The sequence below is a fragment of the Tenrec ecaudatus genome, chromosome 2 (assembly GCF_050624435.1).
Source record: "Tenrec ecaudatus isolate mTenEca1 chromosome 2, mTenEca1.hap1, whole genome shotgun sequence".
Taxonomy (NCBI): Eukaryota; Metazoa; Chordata; class Mammalia; order Afrosoricida; family Tenrecidae; genus Tenrec; species Tenrec ecaudatus.
Window position 1 is genome coordinate 280,087,557 of NC_134531.1, and position 13,150 is coordinate 280,100,706.

General features: G+C 37.4%; 1 protein-coding gene across 1 annotated transcript in view; it reads left to right on the forward strand.

Annotated features, from left to right (window-relative positions):
* CXADR (CXADR cell adhesion molecule) overlaps positions 1-13,150 on the forward strand; it is a 76,349-nt gene that overhangs the window by 58,535 nt on the left and 4,664 nt on the right. The window lies entirely within an intron of this gene.

The window sequence follows — 13,150 nt, forward strand, 5'->3', positions numbered from 1 at the left end:
GTTACATGAATGCTTAAAAGTTTTTCATTTCCGTCTCAACAGTGTTTAGGGCTTTCAGATGCCTTAATCCAGTGCAAACAGAAAAAGCCACATTTGATGTGGTTAGTGCTTTGATGTATCATGTGAGGAGTAGTTTGTAGAAAATGTTGGCAAAGTTTTAACTTTTTTGTGGTGTGTGATACTATATATTGTATGTAGATATCTTTGTAACATTTCTGTGTTTAGAATAAATATTCTGGGCAAGTTTTAATGTTTCAAATGCCTTTGGATACTCTTGCAACAACGGCAATACATTCTGCAATAGAATTTCTTACTTTGCTTATTTTGACACTAAAATAGCCCATAACTGATCAGGCACAATGTCCATCTGTATGTGTTATAGAAGCAGAGGAGAAAAATTAATTTGTGGGTTTTGGTTCTATTTATGTCTTTTTTAACTAGGCTGATCATTTATGTTATAGATAGTAACACCAGCAGATATTTAGTTCATCCTGGTATTTTATTTAAAATCAAGTTTTCCACCCATCTGGTCTCCATTTGAAATTAAGTATGGTGAATCATTGACATTAAAAATTCTAAGAAAAAGGACTTTGTTTCTATTAATTTATTTAATGACAATGTGTTTTGAGAACCAACCTTCACTGATTCACTTATTGTTTCTATGACTCAATTTTAGTGATAAACATACTTGTACTACTGAGAGAACTATTTGGAAATGTCACATATGCAAAGTAGAGAATTGATAGTGTCAGTTTCAGAATGATTTTGTATTTAACATTTCTGGCTTTAAGTATTCAACGGTGCAGATTTTGAAATTTGTAAGAACAATTTGTTTACCAAAGCAAAAACTTGCTCTGGTTTTGTGACCTTGTATAATTTTGAAATAAACTCAAGAAAGTCGTTTTCTGCCTTGTAATGTAGAGTGTGGTGTGGCTTCATTGTACCTTTAAAAAGATCTTCACTCAAGTTTGAATGTGCTATCCCCCCCTGCACTCCTCAGTCAGGGTTCCCACTTTCTCCCCTTGCATCCTCTAGCAAACATTTCCAACTCCCAATCTAACTGATGTCAGATTTTCGACTGGAGAATTCAGAGGTGAAGATTCAGGAATTAAAAGATTCAGAGAGAAAACGAACATGAGCTTTGGAGTGAGATTTGCTGGAATGCTGAGTATTGCTAAGTGGCTTACTTAGTCTCACTTTCCTAGTGCTTAAAATTGGGGTTTAATAGACAATACCTTCACAGAGGATTCTGGAAGACATTAAAGTGATAAAATTGATATAATAGTGACAATCTTTGTATTTAACCCTGATTGCTGGGATGTTGAAAATGATTCGCAGATTTTTAAGGAATTGAGATGACTACAAAATATGCTAGGTGAAATTGAATACCTTTTAGATAATCTTTTAACCTTATGGCTCTAAAAGCCAGTTGCTTTTAATTAAATTCCAAATGGTAAATAAACATTAAACAAAGTAATTTGTTAGAGTTTAAAGTCTAAGAAATACTCAAATGCAATGTCTAATTGTGGTAAAGGCAGGAATGGAAAGATCAAGAAGCCAGTCCTAGAAATTGAATGTAGGTTTTTGCTGGTGTGCCTGAAGTATAAGTCAAATGTCCCTTTTTTGTTTTGATACTTAGATAATTTTGAATTTGGTAAATATTAAAAGAGACTGTGCTAAGTTAACTTCTGAAAAAGAAATTGCCTAGTTCTGTGAAGAAGAATTTGTAGGGTTGATAAAGAAATGAGAAATAAATTTCAGTTTAGTTAACCAATAACTAGGTCTTTACTCGGTTTGTTCTTCTTATTTCACTGCTAAATTGTGTAAATTATGTATATAACGGAAAATGAGTGAGTCTGGAGAATTTTAGATCCAGGAAATTGTAGAGATCACCAAAACCCACCTACTATCCAGTCAATTCCAACTCAGCAACTCCATAGAACAAAGAAAAACTATACCATAGTGTTTCCAAGACTGTAAATCTTCATGGGAGCAGCTTCATCTTTCTCCCCTGCAGTGGCTGACGGGTTTGAATTGTTGACCTTGTGCTTAGGAGACCAACCTACACAACTAGAAGCCATCCTGGGCCTAAGTCATTTTCCCCAGCCCGAAGGATTTGGATGTCTTAAAGTATAAATGTGATTATACTAAAAAACTGGATCTTCTCAACCTAATACAAAGGACCATGCTCCATTCTATTTTGCTGTGGCTTCCTTTCTCCATCCCTCCGAGATGTGATGTGACAGCCACAGATAAGCTGTTCTACGTGGTTGTAAGGCTGTGGTGTGCCCTTTCGGAAGCAGACGGTCCGCCGTCTTCCTGTTTTCATTAGCCTGTCTGCTGAAATTCTGCACATGACTTCGTGCCAGCCTTCCAGATAGTAACTGTTGAGCCAGTTGCACCAGCCAGGGTCTCCTGGTTTCCTATCACTGTGAGCAGGGAATTTCCTCAGCTAAGAGCTGCCTCTCCTAGTGCAGTTGCCCTACAAAGTATACATTAAAGCAAAATCTTTTTTTTTCCGATCCCACCACTAAGGATCTGATCCCCCACGTTTTTGGTGTTAGTCTTTTGTCAAAAACCAATGTTGCATACTAATTGCTTCATGTGTGTAATATGCTTCCTTTATAAATCTTGCGATGGCTTATTCCCCTCGAACCTCCTTGTCTAACTCTGCGGTGTACATTTGCTCCGTAAATGCTGAGAGCATGTAAAATGCAAAAGGAACTTAGAACAAGGATGAACTCAGTATGAATTATAAATTGTTCTGCAAGATGCCTGGTCTCTTTCAGAAAGCAGTGAGGTAAGAAATAGTGTGTGTGGTGAGAGCAGCAATTCTGTACTAAAAGGTAATAAATGGTTAAAAACAGCTTGCACAGATAGGATAACCTGGCAAATGCAAATGGATCTAATTAATAAAAACTTAAAATGGTAGAGAAGCTTTTTTAGAAATTTTATAAAAGCCTCTGAGTTTCTATTGGTGCTATAATAAATATCACAAGTGGCTGGTTTTAACCAATTTGTTTTGTTTTTTCAGTTTGAGGGGTTTAGAAATCCGAATTCAGGGTGCTGGCTCTAGAGGAATGCTTCCTGCCTCTGAAAACGAGTTCTTCCTATGATCCAGCTTTGTAGGTTATTTGCTCAGAATACAGACTGAAGAAGTATAATGAAAGAATACAGCTCCGCATACTTTTCCTGATTTTAAACCACAAGAGCACAATTGAGTGTTTTGAAATTCCCATTCTTCACAATGTCACCCATGGGATTTTATAATCTACACAGCTGAATGCTTTTGCATAGTCAGTAAAACACAAACAGATCCCTGGCATTCTCTGATTTCAGCCCAATACATCTTACATAAGCAATTATATCCCTCATTTCGTGTCCTCTTCTGAATCCAGCTTGGATTTTTTAACAGCTTTGACGTACTGCTGCAACCACTTTTTAAAGTATGTTCAGGAGGATTTTACTTTCATGTGATGTTAATAATTGTTTTTAAAATTTCTGAAATTCTGATGGATTGCTTTTCTTGGAATAGACACAAATACAAGTCTCTTCCAGTTGATTGTCCAGGTAGCTGTCTTCCAAATTTCCTAGCATGGACAAATGAGCACCTCCAGCATTGTTTGCTGTTTGTTAAAACATCTCACTTGGTATTTTGTCAATTCCAGACACTCTTGGATTTTTTGTTCAGTGCCTTCAGTGCAGCTTGGACTTTGTTAGTACCACCAGTTCTTGATCATATACTGCCTCTTAAAATGGTTGGACATCAACCCGTTCTTTTTGGTATAGTCACTATGGTATATTTATTTCAACTTTTGATGCTTCATATTCATTATTTCCCCCCAAATTCTTTAATAATGCAATTTGGGGCTTGAAATTTTTCTTCAGTTCCTGCAACTTGACAGTGTTCTCTTTTGGTGTACTATATCCAGGTCTTTGCACATTTCATCATAATACTTCATTTATTCCCTCTCTAGCTTTCCCCACCCCCACCCCTCCTAAAGATCTTTGCTTATACATGAATTCTTTATGCCATCCACAACTCATCTGATTTTGGTCATTAGTGATCAAATGTGTTCTTGAGATGGTCTCTTAATTTAAATGGGATATACACCAGGCCATTATTTTGGCTCTTGTGGGCTGATTTTAATTTTCTTCAACTTGAACTTGAACTTATTAACAATTGATGATCTGTACTTCAGTCAACCCCTAACATTGTCTGGTTGATACTGAGCCGCTCCATTGGCTCTTTCCACAGATGTTCACTTGATTACTCTATGTTCCATATGATGAGGTTTAAGTGCATGTATGGTCCCAGTTTATGTGGTTAAAAAAGAGGTTTGCAATGAAAAATTCATTGTTCTTTCAAAATTTTATCATGTGACCTCTAGCATGGTTGCTCTTTCTATTCCCAAGGCTGTAATTTCCAACTAATAACCTTTCTCCATTGTTTGCAACTTTGATGTTTCAATCAGTGATAATTATCAATGTATCTTCATGGCATTTTTTTCATTAATTTCAGACTACTTAAGTTGGTAGTATTAATTTCTTCATCATTGGTGTTGGTGCATAAATTTGAATAAAAGTCAGACTAACTTGTCTTTCTTGTAGGAGTATGGATTACCCTGTTCTTGACAGTATTGTACCTTAGGGGTAGATCTTTTGATGACGACTGCGATAACATTCCATTTTTAATAATGTTATTCTCCTTGTAGTGGACTCTGATTCACAATGGTGAATTATAATTTATTTCAGTTTACTAATGGTTAGAATAGTGATGTTTATGCATTACATTTAATTTTGATAACTTCCAATTTTCCTGGATCCATACTTGATATATCTTATACCCCAGTTATCCCATTTTGAGTCATACTACATCAGCAAATGGAGGTCCTGACAGCTTTGCTCCATTTGTGTCATTAAGTTCAACTCTACTTTGAGGAGGGAGGATCTTCCCTTGTTGTATTTTGAGTTTCTTTCAACCTGAGGGGCTCATTTTCTGGCTCTACTATCAGTCCGTGTTCCACTATTCTTCCTAAGTGGCAATTTTTTTTAATGTAATCTGGCTTTTCCTTCTTCCTAGTTTGTCTTAGTCTGAAAGCTCTGCCGAAACCTACCTGCCAAAGATGACTTACTGAAATTCAAACTCAGGTGGCATAATTTCCGGTATCACTGTAATATGCAGTATATCATACAGTAAGACAAGCTGAGATGAGTGGTGAGGCTTTTACTATTAGGGACCTTAAAACTTTTCTATCATCTACCCATGAGCCAGTTTCAGAAGCACTTGTACATATTTAGGTGTTTGTTAGAACAGCCCTCCCACTTCTCTGATCCTCTTACGATAGAAGTAAACAAAATGATTCTCTCCCAATTCAGGTTATAGTGTGAATTCAGGATTCTGGATTTAGGTTAGAATTATATTCCAGTATAATTTCATGTTCACGGATTGCATCTTCAAAGACTCTATTTCTAACCAATGTCACATTCACAGGAATCGGGGTTCAGACTTTAAGACATTGTTTTGGGGGTGGGGCGTCATAATTCAACCCATAATACTAAGCTATCATATATACTTGAATATAAGCTGACCTGAATATCAGCCGAGGCACCTAATTTTACCACAAAAACTGCATTAAAAATGTGCTGAGAAATTCGGCTTATACACGAGTGTACATAGTACTCAGGGAACAAAATTCTAAAGTGCAATGGTATATATATGAGGAACATTCAAACGTTCATGGAAAAATGAAGTTAAAAAATAAAATTTGTACTTTTAGACGCCCCTTGTCTAGTGAAACTGCAATCCTTGTTTTAGAAATGGCTCTATACATACTTGTATAGGGGTGTTTGTGGGTTTACCCTGATTATCTTACTGATTACCAGTTTAAGAGTGAATGTATTGGTTGTTGGGAGGGGAATTTAGGGACATTATATTTTCAATTGGAGCCACTGAGTTGAAAATTCAGATGATAGGAATGCGAAAAACAAATGTAAAAGTATAAATAGTCCTAGTTAACATTACTATGAAAGACTATACTACCAACAAATTGGAAAACCTAGAGGAAATAAATTTCTATCCCAATCAACACATTCTGAAGTAGAAATTCTCAAACCCATCACAAAAGAAGAAATAGGTCTGGTCATTAAATACTTCCCACATTAAAAAAAGAATTTACTGGGGAGTTCTACCAAGCATTTAGAGAAGTGTTGACACCAATTTTATATAAACTATTCTAGAATATAGAAAATTACAGCAAATTTTCAAAGTCATTTTATGAAGTAGGCATAACCCTGATACCAAAACCAAGCAAAGATACTATCACAATGGAAAATAGATCAAACTCCTTCATGAACACAGAAAACAACAAAAGCTAGAATCCAACAATATATCAAAAGAATATAGCTAATCGAATAGATTCAAACAATCACACAAGGATGGTTTGACATTAGAAAGGCAATGGAATCCACCACATAAATAAGAAATATATGATCATATCAGTAAACACAAAGAAGCATTTGACAGTATCCAACAATCATTCCTGATAAAAACACTACACAACATGAAGCACTTGGAAGATCAAGAATCGCAGGCTTCAATATGGATTATAACTCAATGTACAGATGACTACAAACCTCACTACTAGACCAATAGGTAACATGATAAATGGAGAAAAGGTTGAAGTTGTCAAGGACTTTAACTTAATTGGATCCACTATCAGTGCTCAAGGAAGTGAGTCAAGAGACCAAGACACACTGCATCCGGTAAATCTACACAAGACCTCTTTAGTGTATTGAAAAGCAAGGATGTTGCCTTGAGGACTAAGGCGTGCTTAATCCCAAGCCTAGTATTTTTAATTGCCTTCTATGCATGTGAAAGGTGAGCACTGAATAAATAAGACCAAAGAAAAATCTATGCATTTGAATTGTTGGAGAAAAGAATGTGTAAAATACCATGGAGCGGTCAAAGGACAAACTGATCTGTCTTGGAAGAAGTTCCTTAGAGTCAAGGATGGAGAGAAATCCTCTTCTGTACTTTGGACATCTTGTCAAGAGAAACCAGTCCCTCGAGAACATCCTGTTTGCTAAAGGAAAGGAAGGTCCTCAGTGAGATGGAATGACACAGTGGCTGCAACAGTGGACTCAAACAGCAGCAGTTTTGAGGATGGCATAGGGTCAGGCAGTACCTACCAGCAACATCCACTTGTGACCAAAACATCCAGAAAGACGGGAATAGAGATTTCTCCACACAATAAAGGCCACATGCACATGCCATCATCTCAGTCAATGAAGAGAATCTGAAGGCTTTCCCGCTTTCGAACAAGAACCCGACAAGAATGCCCCTCATCACCACTCATTCAACATGGATCTGGAATTCTTAGCCAGAACTTTAGATAGATAGATAGATAGATAGATAGATAGATAGATAGATAGATAGATAGATAGATAGATAGATGGAATACAGATTAGCAAAGAAGTGAAACTATCACTGTTGGCAGATGATAATGATTTTATACATTAAAAAAACCCCAACACTAGACAAATGTTGAAGTCCAGACAACATTTGACAACATGGCAGAATACAAGATTAACCCACAAAAAATCAATTCGATTCCTTTGTAATAAGGAAGAGAGCTCTGAAAAAGAAATCTGGACACCATTTACAACAAAACAAGACAAAAAATTCAAACTCATCAAGTTGATTCCAACTCCTAGCAGCCCTATATGACAGTAGAACTTCCCGTATGGGTTTGTGAGACTGCAGCTCTCTGCAAGAGCAGATAGCCTCATCTTCTGAGGAGCAGCTGGTGGTTTCGAAGTAACTTTTGTGATTAGCAGCCCAATGGATAACCCACAATGCCACCAGGGTTGCTAACATTTCCAATAGCCACAGAAAAAAAATGAAACATTTAGGAATGAATCTAACCAGAGAAACTAAAGACTTATACAAAGAAATCTATAGAAGAAAAAAAGAGACCTACAAATATGGAAGAATAGCCTAATGTTCATATAGGATGGCTTAGTATTGTCAAAATGTCAAAATTACCCAAAGTCATCTATTAACTATAATGCAATTCTGATCCAGATCCCAACTTCATTCTTTAAAGAAATGAGAAAGCCAATTACTAACTTCTTATGGAGAAGGAAGAGACCAGCAAGAACCAAGTAGGAGACCTCTACATTTCCTGATGTTAAAAAATGTACACAGTCACGGACATTAAAACAGCCTGGTACTGGTATAAGGGCAAACATCAACCTATGGAGCAGACTACAGAACCCGGAAATAAATTCATCTAGCTACACACATCTGATCTTTGACAAAGGGCCCCAAAACATAAATTGGGAAAGATACTGACTCTTCAACAAATGGTGTTGGCAAAACTGGATTTCTACTTGCAGAATGACATGAGCCTACTTCAACCCATTGTATGAAACAGAACTCAAGATGGATCAAAGATCTAAATTTAAATCCCAGAGCTATAAAGATAAACCATGAGAAAATAGGGACACAGTTAAGGACCTTATTGTTAGACATAGATACACTATATAATAAAATGCAGAAGACAAAATAGAAGACTGGACACTTACATGAATCAAAAGAACCCACGGTGTGGGAAAATATTTTTGACAACACAATGAACAAGTAACTACTCTTGAATTAAATTACCTCAATAAGAAAAAGACCAATAATCCAATTAAAAAGTGGACAGAAACACACACTTCAACAAGATGACATCCAAATGGATAACAAACAGGAAAAAATGTTCATGATCTTAGCCAAAACACAATGAGATACTACTTTACTCTGACAGTGACAGCACAAACAAGAAAATAACATGCTGGAGATGCCTCAGAGATATTGGGACCCTCACACTGCTTATGGGAACACATGTTTTAAACCACTGTAAAGGGGTCAGGCGGTCCCTTAAATAATTAGGAATAGATTCAGCAATCTCTCTGCTGGGTATGTATCTTAAAGAAACAGGAGTCATAACACCGATAGGCGTTGGCTTTGTGTACACCATGTTCAATGCAGCTCTGTTCCAATAGTAAGAAAGTAGAAACAACCTAGGTGTCCATCAGTCAAAGAATGGATAAAGAAATGTACTTACATGCACTGAAATACTATACATGGCTAAAAAATAGTGGAAAAACCATGAAGCATCTCCTGGCATGGATAGAAAACATGCTGAGTGAAATTAGCCAATCACAAAAGGACAAATACGTGAGACCACTCCTAAGGGGGCAGGGCGGGTAGCGAACAAGGTAACAGTTTTCATACCCAAAGCAACAGATTTTGGAGATTATCGAGGGAGGGCTAGAAGATAAAGCAATATAATAGAAGATAAAGAAATCAAGAAGCTAGTACAGGACAAACTAAGGGTTTGAATAGCAGTTTAAACTACTAAATACAAAGTTAATTTGGAATACAAACCCACAATTAAGTTATAATAAAAATTCAGTTTAAAAATAGTCCTGTTTAACCATGCAACAATTAGAATGGCTATTAGAATCTAGGTAATATGCTAGTTGGCAAGTGAATCACAAATGTAGAACTAAAAAAAATGTAAAGCTGAAGATTAAAAATTAGGAAATCAGCATTTAGATGGATTTTTATAGAGAAACCAAAGTGTAGAGCGAAATGAAGCCTGAGTTATAAGGCAATTGCAAGAGTTCAATTGGACATACAGAGCTGGACACATTTACTAGTTGCCTATCTCCATGGATAGGTAAATGAATATAGGACAGGGTACCCCCCAAAACACAATTGCACTGGGTGGAGCGGAGCTTTCATAGTCTGCATCGATCAGCTCACTCTTAGTGTACTCTGTGGTGTCGCTAAGGTTCCCTCTGGTCACAGTGAATTTTTTCATAAAACCCGTTTGGTTTGGACCTCGGTTTTTGTGATGGCCGGTTCAAGTGAAGAACATGAAACTGTACAATTGTGTTTCCTGCTTGGGATAAATGCCGCAGCAACTCTTGTGATGTTGAACACAGCTCACAAGGACAGCGCGATTTTCAAAAGTGTGCAAGTGGTTTTCTCCTTTTGAAAAAGGAGAAATGTTGAAGACAAACCTTTTTCTAGACATCCGTCAACTTTCTGAATGGATGAAAATGTTGACTCAGTGCATTTGGAGTTTGTTCCACCGGGTCAGACTGTTAATCAAGCTTTCCATTTAGAGGTTCTGAAAAGATGCTTTAACAGCATGCAACAAAAAAGGCCTGGTGTGTGGCAGATGGGGGACTAGTTTTGCCACAATGCACCTGCTCACACAGCCATCTCACTGCACCAGTGTTTGGCAAACAACAGCATGCCTCTCTTACCCCACACACCTTACTCATGGGAACTTGCTCCTTGCGACTTCTTTCTGTGTCCATGGACGCAGAGGGACAGAAAGGGCAGAGATTTGATGACGTAGCAGAGAAGAAAAAAAACGAGGGAGGTGCTATGAGCCATCCAAACAGGACTTTGAAAAATGTTTCCAAGAATGGAATCGCAGATTTGACAAATGTACTAAGTGTAACGGAGAGTACCTTGAAGGTGGAAAGATCGTTTTGTCCTTTTTGTTTTGTTTGCAGTACCCCCTCCTATGCCTTGGGAATATTCGAGAAATGACTGGCCTGGAAACAGAAAGTTAGGATTCATGAATATGTAAATATTAGAGAGCTCAAGAATGTGAGTGTAGTAATTAAACTTTTGAACACTTCAATTTTAATAGGAACTAGGGTAGTGAGACACAAAGATGGGCTTGAAAAAGTTCATGGAAATATTCCAGTATATTTCCATCCCATTTCCCCACAAACTTTGTAACGCTCCTCCCTAGATTAGGACTGAGACCTTGGATCTGGTGATGCTACCAATGGCAAAAAAAAAAAAATTCTGGCAGCTTCTCCCTGCCAAAATGTTACCTAGGAGCATTTGTCTTCCCTCACGAAACAGATGTCAGATTTCTCAAAGGCAGGGACCTAATAGTCTCAGTAAGCACTGTCAATGATAATACTTAGCAGCGACTGTTCCTATCAGCCCATCACCACACGCGTCATCATGTATTTCTCCTCAGAATATCTTTAGTTTCTTAAGTTGCTGGGGTGCTTAACTAGAGCAATTTAATGGAATTGACATAACTAATGAAGAAAATGAGTTAACTTGAACTTGAAGGCATAGACCTAGTATATATATGTAAGTTAGCTGTCCCATGCTTCTCAAGTTCAGTGTTGGATTCTTGGCAGTGTTCTAAATAGGAACCTTTCATAAAGTCCCAGAACTGTCCGCGCTGCAGTTCTGGGAGAACAGGGCCTGAGAAAATACCCATGACTGCAACGTGCGCACTGGTGCGAAACATAGCCCTCCATCATTGAGTCACTCCCAGTCTTCTAATTTACTGATGCCATGTGAGTTTTCACAAACACGAGGCCAAAGAATAATTACACATGAGGAAATACAATACTCTGCTAGGTCCAGCCCCAAGGAAAGGTGCATTTTATAGTACCAATAAGAGTCTGTGAATAAGTATATGAAGTTTTGTTTTCAAAGTTCTTGTAATATTATGAGCAAAGGATAATTGTGATATGAGAGTTCACATAAGCAGTTCTAATTTTGTAAGAGACAACCCACTCCCACAGGCCAAACCTTGGCTATTTTAAATGTTGAATTAGATCACATTTTAAATTTAAGTATCTGGGGTTGGAGGGAATAGTGGTGTATGTAGGAGGCTACACATTGACGCTACTAACTGCAAAATCAGCAGTTTGAATCTCCAAATCTCTAGTCACTCTATGGGAGAAAGATGAGGCTCTTCTTCCTGTAAAGATCTCAAGTCTTGAAACTTAATGGGGAAGTTCTACGCTGCCCTATAGGGCCACTGAATTAGAACTACTCAATGGCAAGGTGTGAGATTGGGTGTTGAGGAGGAGGCTACAAGAAAGACACACCATATTTTTCAGAGATTAACTCTGAGTGATTGTGTCTATCAAATTACTTATCTCCAGAGTGCACATATTACTTTTATCCCTCAGTATCAATACCATCAGCTCACATAATACCTTCGGAGGTTAACACCGCTCCCCCTGGTGTCAATGTTATGTTTTAATGACTAAACGAGTGCTAGGTAAGAGTCAAATTCTGCGTGATTTCCATTTGCCCAATGTCATGGTACCGAAGAGAAAACAAGAATACAACTGCAGTTATCACATATAATTCTTTGCACCCTTTCTGTAAATAAAAGATAATTTATAGATGCTTCCAGTAAGATCCCATTAAAGCCTAGTTTGATCTCTAAAATATCCTCCTGGGCAGAAATACAGTAGCACTCTTGGATGTAGTATCTCTCAAAGAAAAGATCTAACTCTTCTTTGTTTATTCCTATCTAGAAAATGATTCATTGTGGTCACTAGTTAGTACTTTCTAGGCTTACATCATAGAAAAATGTTTATTCCTAACTCTACAATTATTTTGTGTAGGAAGTTTATGCTTTGCAGTCAATTTAAGATAAATGGAAGGGATGTTAGAAATAAGTACAGTGGCTAAGAGTCTTGGTTCTGCAACTAGCCAGATACAGGTTGATTGGCTCTGCCACTAAGCAAATGAAATAAGCTGTATCCCTCAGGATATATCTATCCCTGTGATCCTCATACAAAATGCTTACACTAGGGTCACTATTGAGTCACTAGGAAACCATGAGTTTTAGGTCCACGTTTTAATTATTGGTCTACTGTAATTAAATGCAAGTAATCAGAGTGAATATTGTAGAACCCAACAAACAAGAACCCCCACTTCATGGCAACCTGATTCTAACTCACAGCAACCCTGAGTATGTTTTCAAGGCTGTAAATCTTTACTGGAATAGAAAGCCTCATTTTCTACTGCAAAGTGTAAGGCGGCTTTGCACTGACTTGGCAAGTAGCAGCTCCGCTAAGCTAATTTTGGTTAACCTTCACATGCAGGTCACCTTGTACACTTTGCTCACTCCATCTCAGAAAACAAACTCTCAGATAATTATATATTTGAACATGACTATTAAAAATGGTGCTTCAAAGGTGCACATTTAAAGTCTTGCTCCCAAGATACGGTATAGTTTGTCTAAAGCAGAGTTCTTAGGTGCCACTGAGTCATTTCCAACTCTCAGAAACCTTAGTACAATGGAATGAA